We start from the raw sequence: 27,068 nt of genomic DNA, 5'->3' as shown, positions 1-27,068 counted from the left end.
TTGGTACCCAACGCTTCCTGCAAACTCTACCAAAACATCGATGTTAATCTCGGATCTTTATTCTAAGAATACTCAAAGGAATACCATGCAGGCTAACAACTTTATTAATATACAACTTGGCTAACTTCTGCAAAGCAAAACCCATCTTAATCGGAATGAAATGAGCCAATTTAGTTAGCCTATCAACAATGACCGATATGGAATCATATCCCTTTGTCTTCTTTGGCAAACTCGTCACAAAATCCATGGAAATTCTATCCCACTTCCACTCAGGAATACTTAACGGTTGCATCAGACCCAACGACTTCTGATGTTCAATCTTCGACTTCTGACAAATCAAACAAGCATAAACAAACTCAGTTACCTCATTCTTCATTCCTGGCCACCAAAACATTTTCTTCGAGTATTGGTACATCTTAGTGGAACTGGGATGAATACTTATACCACTTATATGACCTTCCTCAAGAATACTCTTCTTGAGTTCTGGTACATCTGGTACACAAACCTTGTCTCTGAATCTCATCACACCATTCTCGTCGATTTTGAAATCATCTCATTTACCTTAATTGATTAACACTAGTCGGTCATCCAATTCCAAATCGATTTTCTGACCTTCTTTGATCTCTTTAAGGACCACTGGTCAGCTTTAACATACTCAATTTCACACCATTATGAGTCTCTTCACACACCAAACTTTGATCTTTGAATTGCTCAATCAACTCCAACTCTCGAACCATCAACATTGGCATATGCGACAACTTTTTACTCAATGCATCAACTAAAACATTAGCTTTATCCGGATGGTAACTCAAGCCAAAATCATAATCCTTTAGAAATTCAAGCCATCTTCTCTGCCTCATATTCAACTCCTTCTGATCGAGCATGTACTTCAAACTCTTGTGATCGCTGAACACTTCAATTTTACAACAAGTTATTATGGTTTGAATGTCAAATTATATTTCTATACTTCCACATGAAGATCCTTTCTGCCCTACATGGTAATTATACTACTGGAATTCCACTGGAAGATTCTTATCGCCCAACGAGATAATTATATTGTTGGACTTCCACCGAGAGATCCTTTATACCCTACGAGGTAATTAATTACTGGACTTCCATAGCAAAACCCTTGTCTTCCTACAAGTTAATTGTATTTCTAGACTTCCTCATGAAGAAATTTGTCACCCTATAGGGTAATTATATTGTTGTACTTCCACAGGAAGATCCTTATCACCCTACGGGGTAATTTACTTATTGGATTTCTATAGGAGAATCCCACTTGTAGTGGGGTATTCGTTACCTTTAGATTTATTGACTAAATCAAAAGTAAACATACAATTCGAGTCACCACCGCACTTTTATTTATCCAAAGGAAAGGCTAAAAAGCAAACAAAAGCCAAGTAAGAAGTTTTATCAAATCAAAAACTAATAAAAATGTCAGAGATTTGGGTAAGGGGGTTGGTTATGAAATGGGAAGGTTTTATGCTCCCAAAACATCCTTAATACTCTTAGGGCCCTCTTTTTGCAAACATGTGTTGTAGGTTTGTATTTGTGAAAATATGTGCAAAAGATTGGGGGGATGAGAAGAGAATATTATATTTACAATTTTGTTGTTTGAATGGATGAACCCATTGCCTACGTACCATCACAAAGGTAGGATCAAAACCTCGTAGTTCATAGTCAAAGGCATAAGGCCTAGGTTTCTAATTTGAAAACAATGTCAAAGTTTGCACATAAAGAGTTTGGCTTGGGTTAGAGTGGAGAGAAGAAGAGAATGGCTAGTCCTAAAGCATACAAAGATAAGAGAAGAGATAAAACCCTTGGAGTTCCTTCTCTTGAAATCATAGAGATGATTCAAGATGCTCCTCTCCTTTGGACTTAGCAAGCAATAAGTAATCAAAATAAATATACATTCAAGCTCCTAGGATCTCCATTTGGCTTGTCTCTCTTAACTTGGCTACTCATGACAATGGTCCTTCTTACTATCTCAAGATGGAATCCCTATCATACAAGAGCAAACATCAAAAAGTTCACAACACAATAAGAGGAATGGACAAAGAATGAGTTTAGATTAGGTAGTCCTTTGAAGTCAACTTTAAGATTTAGCATTCTAAAGGCATGAGGCCTAGTTACACTTCAACAAGTTTAGCATTCTAAAGGCATGAGGCCTAGTTGCTCTTGAACTCCTTTAAGCATAGGTAAGGTCCTAATTCTAAGTCCTTTCTCCTTTTTGCATTGGGTCACACAAACAAAGACAAAACAACCACAAAGTAACAATATATTTATATACAATAATGAGCTCAAATGAGCAAAAGGAAAATGGCATAAACATAAACTATGTGCTCAAGTGAGCAAAAATCAAAAGCAATATGAATAAATGAGCAAGAAAGTAAATTGCATTAAAGTAAATTGCAAGAAATTAAATGCTCAAATTAAAGTTAGTAATTAGTGGTTATGTTAGTGTGTCATAACACAATTTAGCGCTATGTTAAGCAATCATAAGTGGACTAATGTAGTAGTCACACCTATCTGAGGTCGGTCAATAAAACTATAGGCAAATAAACACAAGTTAGAGATCATGACTAGTAAGCCAAGCTCCTACAACTTTCCATGCCAAAAGAAAAGATAAAAAGCCTTGTATGGACTTTAGGTTTTTTGCTTGACCAAGAAGCAACCTATCTTGGACACAAAGCAACTCACTTGATCTTGGATCAAGTTGAGTTTGATTTGGATCAAAGAAGGTTAAGCCTCTCATATGTCAAGACTAACCATAAGACATTAACTCATTGGCCAAAAATAAAAAGAAATGTGATGCAGTTATTTTTCGCAAGTATACGAACGCGTCAGAGTAATATAAAAGATTGTTGAATCCACAGAGACCAAGTGTCAAGCTATCGTTTTCTGTTGTTATGGAGTTTATCAAAGGAAATCAAAATAGGTGTTTTTGTAGTGTGCAATGGAAAGTAAAGTATTTAAATATATTTAATTAATAAAGACAGGGTCGAATGTAATTCACGTAACCAATTGATAATCCAAGTACTTGCTAATAGAACTACTTATGGGCAATGTTTCCTACTTTGAAAAGAACTAACTTAACGGGAACTGTCGCTTTCGCGTATTCAGAACCGAGTTGTACTCCCTAATCAAACCCTCTTATTGTCACTTATAAAAAGGCGCGCATTGCGTTAGAGTAGTAAACCTATTTTTAAGAAATATAGTATCTTGACTAAGTTGAAAAGTATTATAACCTGGATTTCTTAACCAAAAGAGGTTCTTACGAACCAGACTCTAAAGCTATAAACGCGCCGAAAATAGTTTTAAAATCTCTTTTCTTCTTTATGTTAAAAACTCCTAAAGAACTAGACAAAGCGCTTTCGCTGTTTTTGAAATAGTTAAAAACAATTAAGTTTAAAAAGACGTTGGACAGCTTTCGATCTTACCCAACGGAATTGAAGTGCGGGAAAACTTAAGTTGAAAGTTAAAATAGCCCTTAAGTGTTTCTACGAACAATTGTACGGATTATCGGTTCAATTACGATCCTTACATTCTAACCTTTTAGATTTAGTTAGACATGGTAAAATAAAAGTGCATTAATTTAAATAAAAGTAGTGCGAGTGCGAGGAAATAAATAATTTAAAGCGAGTGCGAGGAAATAAATAATTTAAAGCGAGTGCGAGGAAATAAATAAAGTAAAAGCGAATGCGGGAAATAAATAAAGTAAAAGCGAGTGCGGGAAATAAATAAAGTAAAAGACAAGAAATAAAAACCTGCTCCAATCGGAGGGCTGAGTAAATTGCAATGCGGAAATGTAAATGGCGGCAGGATTAACTTCCTTCCAAAGTGCTCCAAACTCGATTACAGACTCTATCACAGACTTGATTACACAATTGTGGTAACACTCCAATGCGAAGCGATTACCACTATAAAATACTGAATATATGCCTAAGTGAAACAAAGTTGCTTCTGAGTTTGCCTCTGTTCTAAGTTTGGATGATTGTAAAAGTGAATTCGCGTTTCTATTTATAAGCAAGTAAAAAGATGGAAATGACTTGGATGCCCTTCAACTTGAAAATAAGAGGGAACCGTTTTTCCTCTTGTGGCGCCCGCCACAAGGCCAAAGTGAGGCGCCTTAGTGGAAGTAGTGGAAAAACGTGGGAGTTGAGGGAAGTTGAATTTGACACGTCATGGCTTGGTTTGTGGCGCCCGCCACTGGGTAGGCCATAAGCACAAAATGCTGAATTTTAGGGTTTTTAGCCCTTTTCACTCCTTTTCTTGATCGGGGCTCCGATTAAAGTAAAAACCTGAAAACAAAGGAAAACACAGTAATAACACAACAAAATGACAATAAAACAACTAGAATGCATGTGAAATCGGAGTCGAAAATACGTAAATTTTAGTGTTATCAAAATGAAGATGAAGATGAAAATGAAATGGAAGGATAATTCAAACATCAAGCATAATTGGTCAAAAGTGAATCAAATCAACATCAACCAAAGTAACACAAAAGAGAAATGAAGATTAGAAGTCAACAAAGTCAAACATATTTTTTTGGTATTTTTTGAATTAAAATAAATGCAAAAAATAAAAATAGACAAAATGTGGTCAAACCTCAATAGAAGTTTCTCACATCGTGGAAGAATTTCTTCTTGCGGTGGTAGTCAAGATCAGGGGGTACTATATCAGCAGCTAGGTAATTAACTAAATCTACATACCAGGGTACGTTACTTATTGCTAAGGAATTTTGGGTGTGCTCATAAGGATCTAGGTTATTATCTTCAATGGTTTCTACTCTAGCGATCAGTCTATCATAGGCAAAATCATCATTTATGGGTACTAGTTCAGGTTTTAGATGTTCTAGCCTAGAAAGGTGATCGGCATCTACATTCTCAGTGCCTTTTTTATCTCTTATATCTAAATCAAACTCTTGTAGTAATATAATCCATCGGAGTAACCTGGGCTTGGCATCTTTTTTACTTAATAGGTAACGAATGGCAGCATGATCGGTGTAAACAATAATTTTTGCTCCTACTAGATAAGATCTAAATTTGTCTATAGCGAAAACTACGGCGAGTAATTCTTTTTCGGTTGTTGCGTAGTTAAGTTGGGCAGCATCTAGGGTTCTACTGGCATAATAAATGGCATGTAATTTTTTATCTTTTCTTTGTCCTAGAACGGCTCCAACTGCATAATCACTAGCATCGCACATTATCTCAAAAGGTTCCGACCAATCGGGCGGTTTCATAATGGGTGCAGAGATTAATGCTTGCTTTAAAAGATTAAATGTGTCATTACATTTTTCATCAAAAATGAATTCAGCATCTTTCATTAAAAGTCCGGTTAAAGGTTTAGTGATTTTGGAGAAGTCCTTAATAAAACGCCGATAGAATCCAGCGTGTCCAAGAAAGCTTCGGACTTCTCTGATTTTTTTTTGTGGTTTTAGGTTTTCTATAACTTCTATTTTAGCTTTATCTACCTCTATACCTTTTTCGGAAACTATATGTCCTAAAACTATTCCTTCGGTCACCATGAAATGACATTTTTCCCAGTTTAGCACGAGGTTAACCTCCACGCATCTCTCCAGGATTTTCTCAAGGTTAGCAAGACAATTGTGAAAATTGAATCCACAAACCGAGAAATCTTCCGTAAACACTTCCATGATACCATCTAGGTAATCTGCGAATATTGACATCATGCAGCGTTGGAAAGTAGTTAGGGCGTTACAAAGGTCGAAAGGCATTCGTCTGTAGGCAAAAGTTCCATAAGGGCATGTAAAAGTAGTTTTTTCTTGATCTTTTGGGTGAATAGGTATTTGGAAGAATCCAGAGTATCCATCTAGATAACAGAAGTAAGAGTGTCTGGCTAGACGCTCCAACATTTGGTCTATAAATGGTAAAGGGAAATGATCCTTCCTAGTTGCTTTATTTAATTTTCTATAATCTATACACATCCGCCATCCTCCTTCTAAACGTTTTGCTACATGTTTGCCTTTATCGTTTTGCACGACTGTGATACCTCCCTTTTTAGGTACTACATGCACAGGGCTCACCCACTTACTATCCGAGATCTGGTATATTATACCTGCCTCAAGTAACTTAAGAACTTCCTTCTTAACAACATCACTCATTATAGGATTTATTCTTCTCTGATGCTCCCTTGAGGGTTTTGAATCTTCTTCTAACGAAATCCGATGCATGCATACGGATGGGCTTATACCTTTCAGGTCAGAGATATTATATCCTAAGGCTGAGGGATGTCTTCGTAAAACGTCTAAAAGTTGGTTCGTTTCCTCATGGCTCAAGGTAGCACTAACTATAACTGGACGGTTCATCTTTTCATCGAGGAACCCATATCTCAGGTTCTTAGGCAGTTCCTTAAGTTCTAAGGTTGGTTTCTTAGGGCATGGCATAGGATCTGGGGTAAGGGATAAACATTCGTAAAGGTTATCATCGATGTAAGGTTCTTTAAAGTCATCATCTTCCTTTATGGGGATTGATGGTAACTTAATTGTTTTTATAATTTCTTTTTGTTCTAATTCTCTAACACATTCATCAATGATATCTAAGGCATAACACGAGTCTCCGATCACAGGTGCCATAAGAAATTTCGAAAGTATAAATTCTATTTTCTCGTCACCTACCTCAAATGTCAACTTTCCTTTCTTGACATCTATTATGGCTTCTGCAGTTGATAAGAATGGTCTACCTAGAAGGATTGGTATATCATTGTCCTCTTTGATGTCCATGACAACAAAATCAGTAGGGATAAATAGTTGACCTATCCTATCAGGAACATCTTCTAAAATGCCTATCGAGTATTTAACAGATCTATCGGCTAACTGAAGTGACATCTTAGTGGGTTGTAACTCTCCTAAGTTTAACCTCTCACAAACTGCTAGAGGCATTAAGCTCACACTAGCTCCTAAGTCTAGAAAAGCTTTATCGATGACATGATTACCTAAAAGGCAAGGAATGGATAAATTTCCAGGATCTTTATCTTTCTTTGCTAATTTGTCCTCGGAAATAGCATTACATTCCAAAGGCTTCGGATCGTCAAGTCTACGTTTGTTGGTAAGGATGTCTTTCAGAAACTTTGCATAAGAAGGTATTTGGGTGATGGCTTCTGTGAAAGGGATTTCTACATGAAGTTTTTCTATAACTTTAATAAATTTTTGATACTGTTTATTGATCTGGGTTTGTTTGAGTCTTTGCGGATATGGTATAGGTGGTTTATATGGCGGGGGTGGTACGTAAATTTTATCTTTAGGTTCTTCTCCTTTCTCTCGACCATCCTGGTTTTCAGATTCCTCTAGTTCCTTTACTTTGTCTGAGGGTTTGGTACATTCCTTAGAAGTTTCGGGTTCACTCAATCTTGGGTTTGATGGCTCATCATAAGCGTTCCCACTTCGTAGGGTAATGGCATTGGCTTGACCTCTCGGATTTTATTGAGGTTGTCCAGGGAATTGTCCTCCAGGTGTAGTCTGAGGGGCTTGGTTTAAACCTACCTGAGAGATCTGGGTTTCAAGCATCTTGGTATGAGTAACTATTTGGTCAACCTTGGTTCCTAACTGAGTAATCAATTCATTAACATGAATGTTTTGGTTCATGAACTCCTTGTTTTGTTGGGTTTGAGCGGTGATAAAATTTTCCATAATTTTCTCAAGGCTCGACTTTGGTGGTATAGGTTGTATAGGTTGATTTGATCTTGGGGCTTGATAACTAGGTCTCAGAGGTGCATTATTTTGGATAGGGTTATTGTTTTTATAGGAGAAGTTTGGGTGATTCCTCCATCCAGGGTTATAGGTATTCGAGTATGGGTTCCCTTGGGTGTAGTTCACTTGCTCGGAGTGGGTTTCGTTCAATAGACTGCATTCTGCAGATTGGTATCCTTGGGTTCCACATATCTCACAATCCGACGAAACTGTGGCTACAGTATTCAGGTAAGTGTACATATGCTCGACTTTGAGGGCTAATGCGTCCATTTTAGCTTGCATCATGTCTATAGAGCTTAATTCATGCACTCCTCCTTGGGCTTCCTTCCTCTCAACTGTCGCTCGTTCGACTCCCCATGATTGAAGGTTTTGAGCCATGTATTCGATGAGGGCACTAGCTTCAGGATAAGGTTTGTTCATCAGAGCACCGCCTGCGGCAGCGTCGATGGTCATCTTTGTGTTATAATGAAGTCCATTATAGAAGGTTTGAATGATTAACTAGTTTTCTAAGCCATGATGTGGGCATGCTCATAACAACTCTTTATATCTCTCCCAAGCTTCGAATAGCGATTCTCCTTGGTCTTGGGTAAATCTAGCTATATGGTTTCGAAGAACGGCGGTCTTACTCGGGGGGAAATATCTAGCAAGAAAAACTCTTCTAAGGTTATCCCAAGTCGTAATGGAATTGGGTGGAAGGGAATCTAACCATGATAGGGCTTTATCTCTGAGGGAAAAAGGAAATAGTCTTAAACGTATTGCCTCAGGAGAAGTTCCATTGGTTTTAAAAGTATCTGCTAATTGAAGAAATATTTTTAGATGTTGATTAGGGTTCTCGGTAGCGAGACCCGCGAATTGTCTCTTTTGCACTAGTTGCAATAGGGACTGTTTAAGTTCAAAATTATTGGCTGGGATGATTGGGTTTACTATACTAGAACTAGGTTCTTCGTTAGATGGTTGAGCGAAGTCCTTAAGAGGTCTTTGGTTTTGATCTTCGGCCATAGCTCTCTTAATTCTATGAAAGAATAAACGTGCGCGAGCGTAACGTTCAGGTTCCGCCAGAGGGTTTACTAAGCTTAAACTTCCGGTACTGCGAGTTCTTCGCATTGACCGGCGGGAAATAACCTAAGTCTAAACCATATAACAACAGGAAAATGAAATTTGACGAAATTGGTCCCCGGCAACGGCGCCAAAAACTTGATGCGGTTATTTTTTGCAAGTATACGAACGCGTCAGAGTAATATAAAAGATTGTCGAATCCACAGAGACCAAGTGTCAAACTATCGTTATCTGTTGTTATGGTGTTTATCAAAGGAAATCAAAATAGGTGTTTTTGTAGTGTGCAATGGAAAGTAAAGTATTTAAATAGATTTAATTAATAAAGACAGGGTCGAATGTAATTGACGTAACCAATTAATAATCCAAGTACTTGCTAATAGAACTACTTATGGGCAATGTTTCCTATTTTGAAAAGAACTAATTTAACGAGAACTGTCGCTTTCGCGTATTCAGAACCGAGTTGTACTCCCTAATCAAACCCTCTTATAGTCACTTATAAAAAGGCGCGCATTGCGTTAGAGTAGTAAACCTATTTTTAAGAAATATAGTATCTTGACTAAGTTGAAAAGTATTATAACCTGGATTTCTTAACCAAAAGAGGTTCTTACGAACCAGACTCTAAAGTTATAAACGCGTCCAAAAATAGTTTTAAAATCTCTTTTCTTCTTTATGTTAAAAACTCCTAATGAACTAGACAAAGCGCTTTCGCTGTTTTTGAAATAGTTAAAAACAATTAAGTTTAAAAAGACGTTGGACGGCTTTCGATCTTACCCAACGGAATTGAAGTGCGGGAAAACTTAAGTTGAAAGTTAAAATAGCCCTTAAGTGTTTCTACGAACAATTGTACGGATTATCGGTTCAATTACGATCCTTACATTCTAACCTTTTAGATTTAGTTAGACATGGTAAAATAAAAGTGCATTAATTTAAATAAAAGTAGTGTGAGTGTGGAAAGTAAATAAAAGTAGTGCGAGTGCGGGGAAATAAATAATTTAAAGAGAGTGCGAGGAAATAAATAATTTAAAGCGAGTGCGAGGAAATAAATAATTTAAAGCGAGTGCAAGGAAATAAATAAAGTAAAAGCGAATCCGGGAAATAAATAAAGTAAAAGCGAGTGCGGGAAATAAATAAAGTAAAAGACAAGAAATAAAAACCTGCTCCAATCGGAGGGATGAGTAAATTGCAATGCGGAAATGTAAACGGCGGCAGGATTAACTTCCTTCTAAAGTTCTCCAAACTCGATTACAGACTCTATCACAGACTTGATTACACAATTGTGGTAACACTCCAATGCGAAGCGATTACCATTATAAAATACTGAATATATGCCTAAGTAAACAAAGTTGCTTTTGAGTTTGCCTCTGTTCTAAGTTTGGATGATTGTAAAAGTGAATTCGCGTTTCTATTTATAAGCAAGTAAAAAGATGGAAATGACTTGGATGCCCTTCAACTTGAAAATAGGAGGGAACCGTTTTTCCTCTTGTGGCGCCCGCCACAAGGCCATGGCGCCCGCCGCAAGGCTAAAGTGAGGCGCCTTAGTGGAAGTACTGGGAAAACGTGGGAGTTGAGGGAAGTTGAATTTGACACGTCATGGCTTGGTCTGTGGCGCCCGCCACTGGGTAGGCCATAAGCACAAAATGCTGAATTTTAGGGTTTTTAGCCCTTTTTCACTCCTTTTCTTGATCGGGGCTCCGATTAAAGTAAAAACCTGAAAACAAAGGAAAACACAGTAATAACACAACAAAATGACAATAAAACAACTAGAATGCATGTGAAATCGGAGTCGAAAATACGTAAATTTTAGTGTTATCAAAATGAATATGAAGATGAAAATGAAATGGAAGGATAATTCAAACATCAAGCATAATTGGTCAAAAGTGAATCAAATCAACATCAACCAAAGTAAAACAAAAGAGAAATGAAGATTAGAAGTGAACAAAGTCAAACATGTTTTTTTTGGTATTTTTTGAATTAAAATAAATGCAAAAAATAAAAATAGACAAAATGTGGTCAAACCTCAAATTCAATTCAAATCAACTTCAACAAGTCCAATTAAATTCTCATAGGTCTAACATGGTCAAACAAGGTTTGACAAAAAAATTCAATAATTTTTGAAATCAGAAACTATTTTAAAACAATTAAAAACAATGAAAAATAACACAAATGAATTAAAATCTCAAATAAATCTCAAATCAAATAAGAAATTGATGAGACTATTTTTCATTGACTTATCATGATCCATATGTGTTAAGAAAATATGTTTGGAATTTTCAGATATCAAAAAGTATTTAAAATGAATTAAAAACTATTAAAAATCAAATAATTCATAAAAGATATTAAATGAAGTCACAAAAATAATTAAAAATCAAAATATGAAACTATATTTTTCAAGAAAATTTTTGCCATTGGTCTCATATTTTTGTGACTTCAAATAAAATGTTTATGAATTTTTGAAAATAAAAGGAATTAAAAGAAATTAAAACAGAAAAAAGAAAATAACAAAAATCCAGCGCCCTTGGATCCGTCTCATTAATTGACGTGGCATGATCACTCGGTTCAGAAGCGCTGATGCACCATGTTCCAAAGTCAAGCGCGCAACACATGTATTTAAAACAAGTCAAACAAATCAATGGCCACGATTATAACATTTGAGCCAGATCCAAAGGACCAAAAGCATCCACGTGGGGATGGTGGTGGAAACCGCCATCTTCTCCGGCCAGAGAACCAACTCCGACCACCACGTGCAGGGTTTCAAAAATTAACCAAAATAAACAAGTCAGGTATCAAAATGAAGCTAGGGTGATGTACATCACCCCTGTAACCTTGGATCTTCCTCAATGTTTCTATTTACAGAAAAACAAGAGCTTGAAGATCATGGTGTTCGATCTAAAATGTCACAATTCATGAAATTAAGACCACCACTGGCCTGCCTCTTGCTCGACGACTTCAGAAAACAGTTCAAACTCAAGCAATTCACATTGTATAGCAAGATCCAGATCAAAACAGTTGAGTGATATACCTCTGACATGCAGCTTTGAACAGCACGATCTCTTCAAGCTTTTGATCCCAATTTGACCTGGAGATGTAATGATGATGCAAGGCTAAGGAATTAAGACTTGAAGATCAACTAAGGATGTTGAAATTCAAGCTTGAAATTGAGAAATGAAAACTGAAATTCCTTTGAGTGAGGGTGAGGTTTCAATTCAGCTGAGTTTCAGATCTCCTCCGGGTTGAATTTTGAATGAGCAAGCACTTCTATTTATAGCTGAAATGGAGGCAATGTGATACAATACTCGTGTGCATGAATTTTGGATCCTCCATGCATGGGCCTGTACAGGCGCATGTGAGGCCCAAAAGTGGATGGAAATGCATGCTGAGATCACATAGAGTTGAATTGGACGTGCAATTGGCCTGGTATTAGCTTGCACATGAAGTTATGAAGTGAAAAGCCAAAATGCACATAAACATGTAGCTCTTCGAAACTCCCGCATGGAAAATAAAAAAATGGTCATGTGAGTAATGGTTGGAAAGATCTTGACATAAGGAACAAAAGTTATGTTGGGCAAAAATCCATTTGGTGTTTGGAAATTTATGAAAACTGGCTTTGAAGTTTGGGGTAAAAAACATGTCTAGGTCCCCTTTAAAAATTTTTGCCAAAACCAAGCAACTTCAAGCCCTTATAATTCAATGATGCAAGCCTCAAATAGAAAAACCTCCAACATCAAAGTTGTATATATTTTCAATATGATCAATTTAGATTTAAATTTTACATCATTTGCAAATTGCATGAGAAAGTTATGGGCACTTGAAGTTGGACATTTTTCAAATTCAATGACTTTGGTCCAAAGTGACCTATAATGTTTTGTATTATCACATGTGTTTATTTTAGGATTATGAAATTTTGTCCCATATAACATTTGAAGTAGACATCTTAATATTTCCAATTCATTTGGTCTCACCTCAAAATCATAAAAAACAAGGAAGTTAGGTTCTTGGGAAGTTGACCCAAAATTAGGGTTTCAGTCAAAATGACCTATAATGTTTTAACATGAATGATGATCTTCAAAGTTTCAAATGGATTTTTAATGAACATGAAAGTTGTTCATAAGGTTCTTAAGATATTTTTGTCTCTTAGGGTCATCTTCACTGGACAAACACATCAAAGGTTGTATCTCAGTGATCCTCAGTTTAGTCAGATGACTTGACTAGTCAACTTCTCAAGGCCAAACTTCAAATCTTGATGAATGAATGATTGAGGATACTCACATAGGATCATATATGCATAAAATAATGAATGAAAGAACTTCCCTTGATTAAATTTGATCATATGTTGAGGTTGCTTCATGAGCAAGGCACAGTCAATGCATAGTTGAATTAGGGTTTCCTTGGGAAACAATCCTCAAGCCCTTTGGGTTATCTTGATCAAATTGGCAAATTGGGATACTTGGGAGACATATATGATGATTAGGATCCTTGTGGACCATTGTCATGCTTGTTCTCATCTTCATCTAGCCACTTCATTAAGCTTAGGAGCCTCCTATGAGCATTGGAGCACATGATCACTTGAGCTTCAAAACAAAAAGAGTTAGTGACATATTTTTATGCTTTTGGTTAGTAATCAAATAACAAAAACAATAATATACAACTCAAGCATGCTTGGTGGTCTCAAACCACTCATACAAGTCCCAACCCCTAGGGTAAAGGAGCCACACATGCTATGATCCTTGAGGTAATGCATAGAGCAAATGATATGATGCCATGAGAGATCTTAGGGTCAAAATTAGGGTCTTACATATGCCCCTATTTAAGGTCATTCTAGCCGTAGATATGAAGGTTAAAGTCTTTGTCTCGACGAGGTAGAATGGCTTAAATAATAACACAAAGACGAATTTTGGTCCCTAAGAGACCTCATGATGAAAATGTATGCATGCAAAATAAACTCTTCATGGTGAATAATTGCCACAAAGGAAAAGAAATCAGGAGAAACTGAAAAATCCGTAGGAGTAACACACTCATTAGGGAGACAGAGACTCTGGGGAAAATAGGGTAAAAATACGTGAGCAGGTCACGACTTGAAAACTTGTTGGGAGGCACGAAGGGATTCCATGAAAATAAATCAATGGAAAGACTCGAGTTGATGCAAAGATGCATGTATTGGGGATATGCCAATACAGCAAAACTATCCATAAAGGATACTTCGGATAAAAAAATCTGGACTCAGATGGGGAAATCCATAAAGGACTCAGCTGAGGAAGAAAACAACGAGATATTACCGGTTACTTGGTAATAAACTCAAAGAGAGACATGTTATCAGAACACCGGTATAAGGGTGAGAGGTAGACATGCTCAAGGAGAAAGAATATCTAAGACCGGTATAAGGGTGAGAGATATCAATCATCCGAAACATCTGAGGAGGACCCAAAAGGCACATCTCAACTCAGGAAAATCTGACTCCACAAGGGACAACCAGTCATAATAGGGAGCAGAAGGAAGGAACACCAGGGATACTGGTTACTGGGCATATAATAGGTGACCAACCAGGCGTGAATTGGGAACATATCCAAGACACTCATCATCCGAAAGGAGGGCTGAAAAAGCAAACTCGTCTTACAGGATGGACATCCGATTTCACAAGGAAATACGAATCTTACTCGACTGGGGAAGAAAAAGACTTCAACTGAAGAGCGCATGAGACATATTATCTATTACCGTCAGAACATAGATAACATACTCACATGGAAGATTATCCACAACTGGTTACTGGGTTAATAAAGGATAAATCGACCGAAAAGAAAGGACATCGGGATACCGGTTACTGGGTATAAAATGATGACCAATCAGAAGGAGAAACAATCATTATCGAACAAGGGTAAATGAAAGATGACTCGTGGGGGATAAATTGCTTTGACAAAAGCAATCATCCAAGCGATATATCACCGGCTACTGGGTGGTATACTCAAGAGTGAAGGAATGTCAATACCGAATATTGGATAAAGACAACCAACAAAGAGGGGATTACATCTACCGGTTACTGGGTAGAAAACCACAGAAATAGGACTTACATCTACCGGTTACTGGGTAGAAAACCACAGAAATAGGACTTACAACTACCGGTTACTGGGTAGAAGGACACAAGATCCACTGGGAACGAGATGGACAATTACTCGTTATTGAGCAATTGAACAACTAAATCACAGGGAACTGCAGGGGAATAACAAGAAAGGAAAGTCAATTCAGGAACAAACTAGAAAGACACGATTAAATAAGAGTCAACCCAATGAGGATATAACTCAGGGGAGCAATTCCATCCCAATACACAACTGGGGAGGAAACTGAAAAAATAATCATCCACGAGGACATAACTCAGTGCGGAATAAAGAAGGGGAGATAGACACTTTCTGCCTACAGGGCTGACTCTATATGGAGAGATCAGACACAAACATCTGCTTGGGAAGAAATATTTCACCAACAGCAGGAGATAACAGTCAAAGATATATGGAAAAGAATGCATCATGAATATCTGAATGCTATGATTATGCATGTATATACATGGTTTATGTATGATTAATGCTGACAGACAGACATATCTGACACAAACAGGTCCGAGAATCAATGAACGGACATCCGGTATAACATCTCAAAAGAGAAAGGCCAGGCCCACAGGAGAAATCAATTCTGGTGGGGATGCATCAAATACAGGAGACACAGACCTCTGTTGGGGATAGGCTAAGTCTCAGCTGGGGAACATGCAGAGATGCCAATAAGATCTGTCGTAGAAGAACTCTACTGGGGATCTTGGCGAGGGGTGATATGAGACTCCATGGGGAACAACCACCAAACAGGTACACATCAATCCAAACACTCCCTTCTAACTGCTGGAGAAAACCAACTCTACTGAGGGAAGAAAGAACCATTGCTCTGTTGAGGAAGGAAATAACACATCGCCATCCAACATTGGAAGAAATCTTCAACCACGGAGGGGATACAAACGTCAAGCTAGGATCAGGAAAATCCATTGGGGATGGACTGTAGGCGACCATACTGGGGATAGTCTGCTGCAAACTGTAGGTGTTTAATTGGCTGCATTATATGGTAAAACACTAGATGGTTACTAATGTCTTGACTGATGTCATGACATGTATGTGTGACTACATTGTAGTTACTGCAGGACTAGCTAACACAGGATTTATTGAATGTCAAACTGAATGCTGTGACATTCATACCTGTCAACAGATACTAAGGAATAGAACAGCAGGTGTTCTATTAGAACTTAGTATTTATTTCCAGTCTGGTTATCAAGGAAAGACCAGACCTGGCATAAGGCCTACTGACTGAATGTCAAACTGGATGTTATGACATTCATTGACAGCAGCTACTGAACATTAGACAGAGTGGTGTTCTGCTATACTTCAGCATGTAACTTAGTTTGTTATTCAAGAGAATAACAGAACTAACTGAAGGCCAAATGTGTAAATGTTAAGTTGGACACTTTGACATTTATTAATGTAAGCTGTTACTGTAGTATGGTCTTTTTGATCATGTACAGGTCAGCAAAATTGTACAGTCTGTTTTCTGGAAAAACAGACTTAGCATATGGACCTTGATGTCAAGCTGAATGTCGTGACATTCATGCCTGACAGCATATGCTATATTGTAGGTTGTTCAGTTTTCTGTTTCAGCTTTTTCTCAGGCTATTCTTCAGGGATTCAACAACTGAGAGAAAATCCAGGAAATCAACAACCAAGCTACATTCAATGAACCTAACAAATAGCCTATTTGTTAGTAACCTAAATGTTGAATTTATGGGAACTCGCGTGACCTTAAATTCAGGAGAATACAGGTGCAAAAGCCCAGGGTACTGCAATATAAAAGGAAGGCGTTCCTTCATTCAGTTTCAGGGATTTTGAGGCGTGAAGATTTTGTGTGTCCATCATACTTCACTGCTGTATTTTTGTGAGTCTTGTATTAGACGTATCTTGTAAGCCAAGCCATTATCAAGTAGATGATAGTTGTGGCATAGGGTGTTCATTGAGTTGTAAGTGTTGTGTCGCTCAAAGCTTTTAAGCGTGAGTGTTGTGTATCTTGATTAAAGCTGTGAAGCACAATCAAGAGTTGTTTGAAGTGTGACTTCAACTTGTCTTTAATATTGTTTAAAGATAGTAATCATTGAGGTGATTGAGGGGGAGTGAGTAGGAACTCTGATCTTAGGTTAAGATTGAAATTGCATTGGGTAGTGATTAAGTGATAAGTTGTAAACGGGTGAGTTTAGCTTTGAATTGATACTACTAATAGTGGATTTCCTCCCTGGCTTGGTAGCCCCCAGATGTAGGTCATGTTGGACTGAACTGGGTAAACAATTACTTGTGTTATTTACTGCACTTACTGTTAAGTTCTGCATAATTCCTGTCTGTGCAGAATTGGATGTCATAACAACCCGTGTGACATCCAAAGTCTGATAACTAGAATTTCACAAACAACCCTACTGGGGGATGAGCTATAAGCTAACCTGTTGGGGATAACTACAAGTACCTCTGGAGGAACTGTCCTAGCTGAGGGAATCGGAAAACGAATCCTACGTCGACACATGCTATGCTAGGGATAAAAAGGGGAACAAACCTTTCACCAACTGCTCTAGGCAACTACTGCTGAAGAGATATCTGAAAGATAGCTTTGCAAGGAACACATGCTTACTCCGCTGAGGACTTCTACTCATACTGGGGAAGACCAACTTCCTCGTGAATAGGTAGCATATCAACTTTTATCAATTTATAAGGGATTTTAGGTCAGTCCACACAAGGGATGACAACCATATAATTGATAAAAACACAAATGCTAGTGCTTGATATAGAGGTATACACATCTCTAAAAGATCGAGGCTAAAACTTCAGACTCTCTGGCGATCTGTTAATGTTTTGTTCTTCTCTGCGCTTGCTGAGGAGACAACTTGAAAGCTGATGAAGAGGATATAAACATTCCAGAAGTATGAACAAATGTCTTACCCTTCAGAGATCGTTCTATCCTTAGGAGAGCACTGAAGACATTCCATTTATCCTTTCAGTCATTGTGAATGTTCACTTTGTTTAAAAACACTTTATAAAAAACTTTATTTGTTTAAAACAATGATATTTATTAATTAAAACATGCAAACATTTGTTAAACAGAAACAAATAAGAGTGTAAAGAATTGGATAAAGGCTCAAATTTATTTAGTAGAATGGTAGTCCGCAAATGGCAAGACTCCATGGATCTTTACAAATTTGAAATTTGTGATATATATTGGAAAAGGGGCTACATTGAACATAATGACCATTTCTCCACCAACTCTGAATCCAATGTATTTGAAACTTCAGTTGACGATGACTGAGCGAGAATCTTTTGACAGACGACAACTTGTAGAACAAAGTCTTGTCAGGACGCAGTTACTTGCCAAATCCCTAATTTTTGCCTAGATTTCCCCAGGGTGAGGTACTCAATATAGCGGGATATATTCATTTTTTCATGTCTCTAACTTTTGCCTGGATCGCCCTTTCGGGTTTTCGATCCACCGAGACGCTCATTTTTGCCTAAGTCACCCTTTCGAGTTTTCAACTTAGTGAGCTATTCTGTTTTTATTTTTAGGCGAAGTATTTCTTGACTGCATCTGAATTCACAGGATGAGTGAAATCCTCCCCATCCATAGTTGTAAGCAACAAAGCACCGCCTAAAAAGAATCTCTTAACAATATATGGACCTTCATAGTTTGGAGTCCACTTGCCCCTGGAATCGGGCGCGAAAGACAAAACTTTCTTGAGCACGAGGTCACCTTCTTGGAACACACGAGGCTTGACCTTCTTATCAAAGGCTTTCTTCATCCTTTGCTGATATAACTGACCATAGCACATGGCAGTTAATCTCTTCTCTTCAATCAAATTCAACTAGTCATAACGACTCTGAACCCATTCAGCCTCAGTCAACTTGGCCTCCATCAAGACTCTCATTGATGGGATCTCAACCTCTACGGGGAGCACAGCCTCCATACCATATACAAGAGAGAAAGGGGTTGCCCCTGTTGAAGTGCGGACAGATGTACGATATCCATGCAAAGCAAATGGCAGCATCTCATGCCAATCTTTGTACGTAACAACCATCTTCTGGATAATCTTCTTAATTTTTTTGTTAGCAGCTTCAACGGCCACATTCATCTTGGATCTATAGGGAGAAGAATTATGATGTGCAATCTTGAACTCGCTACATAGCTCTTTCATCATCTTGTTGTTCAAGTTAGATTCATTATCAGTAATGATCTTGTCTGGCACACCATATCGGCATATAAGTTGGTTCTTGATAAACTTCACAACCACCTGCCTGGTCACATTCGCATATGATGCTTCTTCAACCCACTTGGTGAAGTAATCAATAGCTACGAGGATAAAATGGTGACCGTTTGACACCTTTGGTTCAATCATGCCAATCATATCAATCCCCCACATGGAGAAAGGCCATGGTGAGGAAATAACATTCAGAAGTGTCGGGGGAATATGAATCTTATCCGCATAAATCTGACATTTGTGGCATTTCTTCACATATTTGCAGCAGTCAGACTCCATTGTCAGCCAATAGTAGCCTGCTCTCAACATCTTCTTTGCCATAGCATGTCCATTGGAATAAGTACCAAATGAACCTTCATGGACTTCAGTCATTAACAGGTCTGCTTCGTGTCTATCCACGCATCTGAGCAAAACCATGTCAAAATTCCTCTTATAAAGCACATCACCATTGAGGTAGAAACTGCCAGATAATCTCCTCAAAGTCTTCTTATCTTTAGCAGATGCCCCAGGTGGGTAAATCTGACTTTAGAGAAAGCATTTGATATCATAATACCATGGCTTATCATCTTTCACTTCTTCAACTGCAAATACATGGGCTGGTCTATCCAAGCACATCACGGTAATATTGGGGACTTCATTCCAATATTTCACTATAATCATTGAAGCAAGTGTAGCAAGAGCATTTGCCATCCGATTCTCATCTCGAGGAATATGATGGAAGTCAACCTCGGTAAAGAAAGTTGAAATCCTTCTCGCATAATCTGTGTATGGGATGAGGCCAGGCTGATTCGTTTCAGATTCACCCTTAATCTGATTAACAACAAGGGTCGAATCACCATAAACATCAAGATGCTTGATCCTAAGATCTATACACTCTTCCAAACCCTAAATACAGGCCTCATACTCCGCCATATTATTCGTGCATTTGAAAGTTAGCCTTGCTGTAAAAGGAAAATGCGTGCCCTGAGGAGTAATAATCACTGCCCCAATACCATTTCCATACTGATTAACAACACCATCAAACACCATACCCCATCGGGAACCAGGCTCTGGCCCTTCATCGAGCGTAGGCTCATCGCAATCTTTCATCTTCAAATATAGAATCTCCTCATCCCGGAAGTCGTACTGAACAGACTGATAATCTTCAATTGGTTGATGTGCCAAGTGGTCAGCCAAGATACTACCTTTAATAGCCTTCTGAGCTCGATACTCAATGTCATACTCAAACAACAACATCTGCCAACGGGCAATCCTCCCAGTTAAAGCAGGCTTCTCAAAGATATACTTAATTGGATCCATTTTGGATATCAACCAAGTCGTATGATTCAACATATACTGGCGTAAGCGCTTAACGGCCCAAACCAAAGCACAACATGTCTTCTCAAGCATTGAGTACCGAGACTCACAATCAGTAGACTTCTTACTCAAGTAGTATATTGCATATTCTTTCTTCCCTGATTCATCTTTCTGACCCAATACACAACCCATGGAATCATCCAGCATAGTTAAGTACATAATCAATGGTCTCCCTTCAACAGGCGGGGACAGAATCGGAGGCTCAGACAGATACTCTTTAATACTCTCAAAATCTTTTTGGCAATCCTCGGTCCAATCATGATGCTGATCTTTCCGGAGGAGCTTGAATATAGGCGCACATGTGGCAGTCATATGGGATATAAATCTTGAAATGTAATTCAAGCGGCCAAGAAAACCTCAGACTTGCTTCTCAGTTTTGGGCGCAGGCATCTCTTGTATTGCTTTGACCTTGGCAGGATCAACTTCAATACCTCTTTCACTGACAATAAAGCCCAATAACTTTCCGGAACGGACTCCAAATGTACACTTGTTCGGATTCAGGCGGAGTTTGTACTTCCTCAAACGCTGGAAAAGCTTCAACAAGTGCTCTACATGCTCAACTTCCGTTTTCGACTTTGCAATCATGTCATCAACATACACCTCAATCTTCTTGTGCATCATATCATGAACAAGGTAGTCATAGCTCGTTGATACGTGGCTCCGGCATTCTTCAAACCGAAGGGCATCACTCGATAACAGAATGTTTCCCATGGTGTGATGAACGTTGTCTTCTCCATATCCTCGGATGCCATTTTAATCTGATTATAACCGGAAAATCCGTCCATAAATGAGAAGACATTTAATTTAGTTGTATTTACCAACATATCAATGTGTGGTAGAGGAAAATCATCTTTCGGACTAGCTTTATTCAAGTCACGGTAATCCACACACATTCGGACTTTTCCATCTTTCTTAGGCATATGCACAATATTGGCCACCCATTGAGGATATGTAGAAGTCACCAGAAACCATGCATCAATTTGCTTCTGAACTTCTTCTTTAATCTTTACTGTCATATCAGGATGAGTTCTTCTGAGCTTTTGCTTAACAGGCACACACTCAGGCTTCAATGGCAAGAAATGTTGCACAATATCAGTATCTAGACTAGGCATGTCTTCATATGACCAGGCAAAGACGTCGATATATTCTCGTAGCAACTCAATCAACCCCCTTTTAACAGATTCATCAAGGAGTGCCCCAATCTTCACTTCACGAACATAGTCCTCAGACCCCAAATTGGCCGTTTCCAGATTCTCAAGATGTGGCTGAATGATCTTCTCCTCGTGCTCAAGAAGACGGGTAATCTCATCAGGGATCTCTTCAACATCATCTTCTTCAGCCTCAAATACAGGGAACTCAAAGTTGGGAGATGGTGTTGGATCATTATGTTCAATGGGTTTGATCAACCTGCATAATGATTTTGAGTATAAAAGAGATTTCAGAATTCAAACAAGGCAAATCATTATGCAGATAAAAAGATTGAATTTATTCTCCTTTTTAGGGTTTTATGGTGATCACCAATTTCATGCAAAAAAGCAAAAAAGAAAAATAATTTGGAAAAAACAAACATTTAACATGTGATTATTGAATGAATATCATTGTATTAATCAAAATGTGTCAACAATGTCATCACTTCTCCTTTTGGCATGGGAGAAGGGTTTTCAAACAAAATGAACACATTACGTGGACTTGTGGATAACTATTGGAACATCAACAGCGATCCAATTATTGCAGATTCCGCCTAGGATGACAAAGTTGCCCAGATCTTCCTCTTCATCATCTTCCACAATGGCCGCAACTTCCTGATCTTCAACTGTGTGGATGAAACCACCACTCTGGAACAGCCCACGCTCATTGGAAACACCTGAAGAATACCCTATGCCAGCTCATCATTTATTATCTTCCAATCTGATCATTTGCCCCAAACCAGTAGTTGCACCATGCTCAATGGCCAACTTATCATCATTATAGGAAGCAAATGAAGAAGGTCCTTTCCTTGAAGGCTCAACAATAGATAAAGCTTGGAACGGAGTCCCAACCTCATCCTCAGCATCAGTATAGGAAAAGGAAGACAAATGGCTAACCAAGAGAGCCTTATATCCCCCTATCACCACCAACTTCTTGTTTTTCACAAACTTCAATTTCTGGTGTAGGGTGGATGTCATGGCGCCTGCCTCGTGAATCCACGGTCTGCCAAGCAAACAACTGTATGATGGATGGATATCCATGACCTGGAAAGTGATCTGGAAATCACTAGGTCCAAGCTTGATCGGGAGTTCTAATTCGCCGATCACAATTTTCCGCAATCCATCAAACGCCTTAACAACCATTCCACTCTGCCTCATGGGAGGCCCCTGGTAAGAAAGTTTAGCCAAAGTGGATTTTGGCAACACATTAAGTGATGATCCTGTGTCCACCAACACATTAGACAAGGCATCATCTTTACAATTCATAGGAATGTGTAAGGCCAAATTGTGGTCTTTTCCCTCCTCGGGAAGATCAGCATCATAGAAGCTCAAATTGTTGCAAGCGGTTATATTTGCAATAATGTTATCAAACTGTTCAATTGTGACATCATGGTCCACGTATGCCACGTCCAACACCTTCTGCAAAGCTTCACGGTGTGGCTCAGAATTCATCAACAAAGATAACACAGATATCTTTGATGGAGTTTGTAGCAGTTGATCAACAACATTGTATTCACTCCTTTTGATGAGCCTCAGTATCTCATCACCATCCTCTTTCAAAATGCCATGCTGGCCAACCAGGATAGGAGTGTCTTTATTTTGAACAACAACGGGGTCGACGCCCTTCACAACAGGAGTATGATTATTTGAAGAATAAGTCACCACGAGACTAGCAGGATTAACAACGGTTCTCTTCGCAGCGTCTTCATGGGGTTTCGGTTGCCCCGAGAAAACACGACCACTACGGGTCACACCACTAACGTCTGAGATGCCCACTACGGAAGTTGAGGGCAACGGCACCTCCTTTCCATCTTCTAGCATCACTGCATTATACATGTAGGGAACAACCTTGTTAGATACATACGGAACAGGGCCCGTTGGCTTTATCACAAGAGATGGTGACACTTTCTTCTTGCTGCCATCAAATTTGACGACAACAGGTTCAGGAATATTAAACACAGGGGTTATAACATCAACTTCGTCCTCATTAAGATTCTGAAGTATCTCGATCATCCCCTGATCCAGCATCTCTTGGATGCCCTTTCTAACTTGTCGGCATCCTCTCTCGTTGATAGTGCACACCTGGCACCTATCATGGTCATGCTCATAGTGATTGTATCCACACAACAGTTTATGTATCTCGACCAAAGATTGCTTGGTATTATTAACATACAGGACTTTATATTTGCCAGGGCATCCCTGGACCATATTCACAGCAGTTTTCCCATGCTCGGGCAATGGGTTCTTCTTCACATTAGGACTTACGTCCTCGAAAAACAAAATACCGCTTCTCACAAGGTCCTGCACCTTGGTCTTCAACGGGTAGTAATTCTCCACATCATGTTCGGGGGCACCGGAATGATATACACAGTGTAATTCAGGCTTATACCACCACTGAGGGTTGGTTGGTACAGCAGGAGGGTCACGTGGAGTGATCAATTTTCTATCAATCAGAGATGGATAGAGCTCAGCATAAGTCATCGGAACTGGATCAAAAGTGACCCTCTTCCTCTCGTAATTGTTGGTGCTAGTGTTATTGTTGTTTCGAGGCCGGTAGGCCTGTTTTTATGGACGATGTTGTTGTTGATATTGTTGATGTTGTTGTTGTTGTTAATGATGAACTTCTCGAAAAGCATGTGCTATATGAGCCACTTGGTGTTGGTTAACGGCAGGACGCACGTTCTTCCGCTTTACAGAGGGTCTTCTTTTAACATGGGAGGACACAGCATGTGATTCTCCCTCCTTCTTCTTAGCAAAGCTCCCATATCTCTTTGCTGAAGAGCTGTCTTCCCTGGACAAACGTCCTTCACGGACCCCTTCTTCCAGTCTCATTCCCATATTCACCATCTCGGTGAAGTCTGAGGGAGCACTGGCGATCATCCTCTCATAGTAGAAAGATCTCAAAGTCTTCAAAAAGATCTTGGTCATCTCTTTCTCTTCTAGGGGTGGCATTACCTAAGCTGCCAACTCACGCCATCTCTGGGCGTACCCTTTGAAGGTCTCATTCTCTTTTTGGGACATTGCTCTCAACTGGTCCCTATCAGGAGCCATGTCCATGTTATATTTGTATTTCTTGACGAAGGCCTCGCCAAGATCGTTGAAAGAGTGGATGTTCGCACTATCAAGCCCCATGTACCACCAGAGCGCAGCACCAGACAGGCTGTCCTGGAAGTAGTGGATAAGCAGTTGATCATTATCTGTTTGTGTTGACATCTTGCGAGCATACATCACAAGATGGATGAGCGGGCATGTGTTTCCCTTATACTTCTCAAAGTCAGGTACTTTGAACTTAATAGGGATCTTTACGTTGGGCACAAGGCACAACTCAACACCACTTTTACTGAAGAGGTCCTTACCCCTCAGAGTCTTCAGTTCCTTGCGCAACTCAAGGAAATGGTCTTTCATTTCGTCCATCTTTTCATAAACATCTGGGCCCTCAGATGGCTCAGAATGATAGATGGTGTCTTCAACTCATGGTAAGGTGTGCACAATGGGAGGTGGCACAGAAAGGACCGGGCTAGATGCCGATAGAGAAGCGAGAGTATGAGCAAAAACCTCTGGCACAAAATTAGCAGGCATTCCCTAGGGGGAACCCGGCTGGCATAGGAGGAGCGAAATGGGCTGTTGCAGCAGGCACGGTCGAGGTAGCAACCTCAGAAATGACAGTCCTCGTGGGAGGAGTTGCAGGAGTTGGCGACGATTGGCTCTGGGCAGCCAGCACTGACTCCATCATGGCAGTCAGCCTAGCTATCTCTTCTTTCAGTTCCCGGTTTTCTTGTTCTAAGTGCTCCATTATCCTCGGCAGATTAGCTCTTGTGTTATACCGGTGCGTCAGCTTGTCTTCAAAATAAATGAAGAGCAAAGAGTTAGACTACTGAGCTGAACAAAACCTGTTTATGCATATGATGCATGCAATGTTTGTGCATATTATTTGTTTTTATTAGAGGAACTTTGTAGAGATCTATTTGCAAATATTTGAAAATATTAATTTTTAAAGACATATATGGAATATTCATAGCAATAATATTTGGAAAAAAAATTTACACCAAAGAAGTAGTACAGTTTGGTAACCAAATACAATACAAGAGGAAAGGAGAATAAACATCCTATGGAGCCTTAGAAATAATCGTCCAAAGCCCTCGAGATCGGAAGATAAGTTGCACGAAGCCTCTTCACCTCTCTCTCGTAGGCTGCTTCCATATCGGCCTTCTCCTTAGCAAGTCGATCATACTTCCTCTTCCAAAACCTAGATGACTAAGGAAGAAGAGAAGTAACCACATCATCAGGCTCACCAATAACCTGATGCTCCAGAAATTCTATCACTGCATCTTTATCTCTAAGCTGCTGAAGAAGTTCCTCTCGCTCACAAACCCAAGCACGTGACCAGTCTTCATCTCTCAACTCCTCTACTCCTTGGTTAGGGAGGGTTGAAGGCCCAACCATAACCATAGGGGTAGGTCTCGGATAATCATCGGGCATGCGGTATTCAAGAGCTCTCTTCCTCACCCAAGTGGTGTAGGGTTCCAAAGCAATGCAATTCTTCGTACCAAGCTCCTTCCTTCCCTTCCTATGAACTTTATGCCAAGCGCGGACCATTTTGTCCTTCAAGTTCTGGGGATCTTTACCCTCTTGAAAGAACACACCTTCCAACAGAACGTTGTTAGGTTTATCCTTTAAGGGGAACCCAAGCTGACGGCGAGCCAAAACAGGGTTGTAGTTAATTCCACCACATGTACCAAGAAGAGGCACATTGGAGAATTCACCACAAGAGTCAATAATCTGCACACCATCATACACACGGTTATACCAAGAGATATCATCATTAGTGAGAGACATAAGTCTCGTGGACCACCGTAGACATCCCTTGTTCTCTTTGAAGGCAAGCGTTTGAGGCAAGTGTGAAATAAACCACTTGTACAACAGAGGTAGACAGCACACAATGGAACCACCACCCTTTGCATTCCTCATATGCAAAGAGAAATAAGTGTCACCCAACAGAGTCGGAACGGGATTAAGAGATGAGAAAATCCTAATAGCGTTCACATCCACAAAATTGTCGATGTTGGGAAATAACACTAGCCCATAGATGAGTAGTACGAATATGGGTTCAAAAGCATCCTTACTCATGGCCTTCCCAAACAAAGTAGCTTGAGCAATGAGAAAATCATATGGGAGACCTTGAATTCTAGCTTTGGTAGTCATATGAGCGACAACATCAGATACATCTATGTGAAGCATATTAGCAATCTCTTGGGAAGAAGGAACCCTCTCTAAGCCACTGAACGACAACTGGTCTAGGATAGGTATACCCACATGATAGGCATACTCCTCAAGTGTAGGCAAAAGCTGGAAATCCAGAAAAGTAAAGCAACGATATAGAGGATCGTAGAACTGCACCAACACTCATCAAAAGCTAGAAAGAATAGACAGAAGCTTCCCATGGCGAGCTTTGAAC

General features: G+C 39.2%; 1 non-coding gene across 1 annotated transcript; it reads left to right on the top strand.

Moving 5' to 3' along the window:
* Positions 1–8,216: 8,216 nt before the first annotated feature.
* LOC127098750 (small nucleolar RNA R71) lies at positions 8,217–8,323 on the top strand. Its single transcript, XR_007793450.1, has one exon. It is a non-coding gene; the product is annotated as a small nucleolar RNA R71 (small nucleolar RNA).
* The last annotated feature ends 18,745 nt before the right edge of the window (positions 8,324–27,068 follow it).

The sequence above is a fragment of the Lathyrus oleraceus genome, chromosome 6 (genome assembly GCF_024323335.1).
Source record: "Lathyrus oleraceus cultivar Zhongwan6 chromosome 6, CAAS_Psat_ZW6_1.0, whole genome shotgun sequence".
NCBI classification, from domain to species: Eukaryota; Viridiplantae; Streptophyta; class Magnoliopsida; order Fabales; family Fabaceae; genus Lathyrus; species Lathyrus oleraceus.
Note: the sequence above shows the minus strand (reverse complement) of the source record. Positions and strands in the feature narration are given on the sequence as shown.